Source organism: Diachasma alloeum, unplaced genomic scaffold, assembly GCF_001412515.2.
Source record: "Diachasma alloeum isolate Michigan unplaced genomic scaffold, Dall2.0 Dall_scaffold_01121, whole genome shotgun sequence".
Taxonomy (NCBI): Eukaryota; Metazoa; Arthropoda; class Insecta; order Hymenoptera; family Braconidae; genus Diachasma; species Diachasma alloeum.
In genome coordinates, this window is record NW_021681232.1 from 32,027 (window position 1) to 34,575 (window position 2,549).

Genomic DNA, 2,549 nt, shown 5'->3' on the forward strand with positions numbered 1-2,549 from the left:
TGGCGCAAAGTACTAATAGAATTTTCCAATAGGATGCCAGTAGTCGTCCAATAAAATTCTCTTGGAATTCCAGTAGAAATTCCATTGAATTTCTATTGGTAATTTAATGAAATTTCTATTGGTTTTTCTATTGAATTTCTTCATACGTGGAACATGACGCGAGTCACAAGGGGCAACGAGTACCCACAGTATCGAGTCCTCATAGTCATCGTATCTCAGACTCTAGATGTCCCTGTATATTTTATATGTCCTCATAATGTACGCATAGTAGAATGCAAATGTCCCCATATACTGCATAGGTCTTCACACCATCTACTGCTAGAAATATTCCGGTATCCTGAAAAACAATTCGACGACTAACTGTCATGATTGATCTGACTATCTGATCTCTTGTTTTCCATGAGAAATATCATGTTAATAAGAATTATCGCTCCAACCTCATTACAGGAGTGCTCAATACTAAATACTTGCCTATTGAACATTCAAGAGTATCAAAAAAGATAAATGTTACAGTATTCAGTATTCTACCAAGTTTCTAAATACTAAATGAATTGATGATGAGTATTTTCACTCATATAAAATATTGAATGATGAAGTATTTTTTATTTGAATCGACATTTATATAGAACAATATTTAAATGTGCCTATCATTGCAATATCCATAAATTTGAGTCCTCATAGGGTCCATATTGTGTGATCTGGATGTCCCCATACGTGACATATGTCCTCATAATGTTCCTACAGTAGAATTGAAAAAGTCCCCATATGTTCCATGCATTTGGAATCGGAAAAATTTCATGGTCCCCCTGAAAGAAATTGTTAATATAAATCGAAATTTATACTCATGGTCATAATACATGATTCAAGTGCTTCGATGAATGATAGTTTATTATCAATTTCGATTTAATTAATGAATAATTTGCAATTACCCTCTGAGTAAAAAAGACTGAAAAAAGGGGACGATTTCATAAATTTGTCTGTTTTAGAGAGTCAAACGTACAGACTTGACCGATCCATAACGATGCACGTCATCATTTGACTTGAAAAACATTAGGACGAATGTGAAAGAGACACACTCGGAATGATCCGAAATTTCGTCGGTGAGAAGCTCGAAAAATGTGAGAGCCCCGCGAAAAATATCACGCGCGCCTTTCGCAATGATCCATATAATGATCCAAACACAGCCAAAATGCCGTGTCTCCAAAGTATACTAACGGTCAGTGGTGACTTCGGGGACAATGTCCTCGTTTACGTCCCTATAATCCTGAGTTCTCGAACTAACCTTTGTGTCGACAGTGTATCCTTTGAGGACAGTCCTCAAAGTACATGATCTGTATAAAAAACTACGAGGACTGTCCCCAAAATAGCCATCTGTCCTCAAACAATACTATACATGGGCAGAAATGTCTCGAAATAACCGATATACACATATATATATATATATCCATAATTGATATTCTCTCAATTTATTACGAGAAGTAAGAGACAGTCGAATTTCATTAGAATAAATGCACCAATATGTTAAATATATTGTATCCTCATCTTTAATTCACAATTGAAAATTAACTTTGATATATAAAAAATTGTACCAATTCTACTACCTTAATCAATATTCAACTGTCTGAAGGATCCCTGAATACCCCCTAACTCGGCATTGAGGGATGACGATGATGTTGTTAGTCTGACTTTTTCATTTGTTCTGCTGAGTTTCTCTTCTTTCAAGAGCCAGTCGCGGTTCCTCTCGATTTTCGTTCTCCAGGCGTCTAAGTGTTCATTTAATAAGATGATTATCTTCATGAGTATGTTTATAATTCCTTGTTTGTGATTAACCTTGCACGTATGGGGCATTTTTGTTACTAACCGCGTCGGACGCTTACTATCACTCAAATCTGATCGTTTTTGCTGAATGGATCATAGTGAAACAGATATATAATTGAACCTAAAGTATTCTTTTTGCTAATGTTGCTTGTTTAGTTAAATTATCCTCCATAGTTTCGGAAATATTCAATTTCGAAGAGAGTCGTCCATTTAGACAAGGGTCACTGCCTGGTAGGTCCCCGTAAGTGAAGGGTTAAATGATTGATGTAACTCACCATTTAGCTCGTCAAAGGTGCCGGCTTTACCGCCCCACTCATTTGGTAAGATATCTTTATTCATATAGACGGCGAGCTCTTCACCACCTCCCGTATGTATTCGGAACTAAAGACAAATGGAGAGGTCAATCAATTCATAATTCATTAATCAATGCAAAATTCGAAAAGATTTTTATTCCAAAAAAGTCGCCAACTTATTATTCCAAAATTTATTATGTACAACTGACCGTGGAAATATGTCCTGATTTTTTCTGTTTTCGGACGTTTCAGTAGTGGATATATTAGAAAAACCCTTACAATAATATTTCATTGCATTTAGAAATTTTCCGGTGCTCTTGGAAAAGAAAATTCAAAAAAATGACTTTCTGGCGAGATGAGCGCATTTTCAAGATTAGACTTAGTAGTAAATAGATAATTCTAATTTTAAAGATGAAAATCAGAAATAACTTCTCAGCG

The 2,549-nt window shown here is 35.3% G+C and overlaps 1 long non-coding RNA gene across 1 annotated transcript; it reads right to left on the reverse strand.

Annotated features, from left to right (window-relative positions):
• Nucleotides 1-583: 583 nt before the first annotated feature.
• On the reverse strand, nucleotides 584-2,195 carry LOC107045901. Its single transcript, XR_001461493.1, has 3 exons — nucleotides 2,094-2,195; nucleotides 1,602-1,763; nucleotides 584-806 (listed from the first exon to the last, which is right to left on the reverse strand). It is a non-coding gene; the product is annotated as an uncharacterized LOC107045901 (long non-coding RNA).
• Between the last annotated feature and the right edge of the window lie 354 nt (nucleotides 2,196-2,549).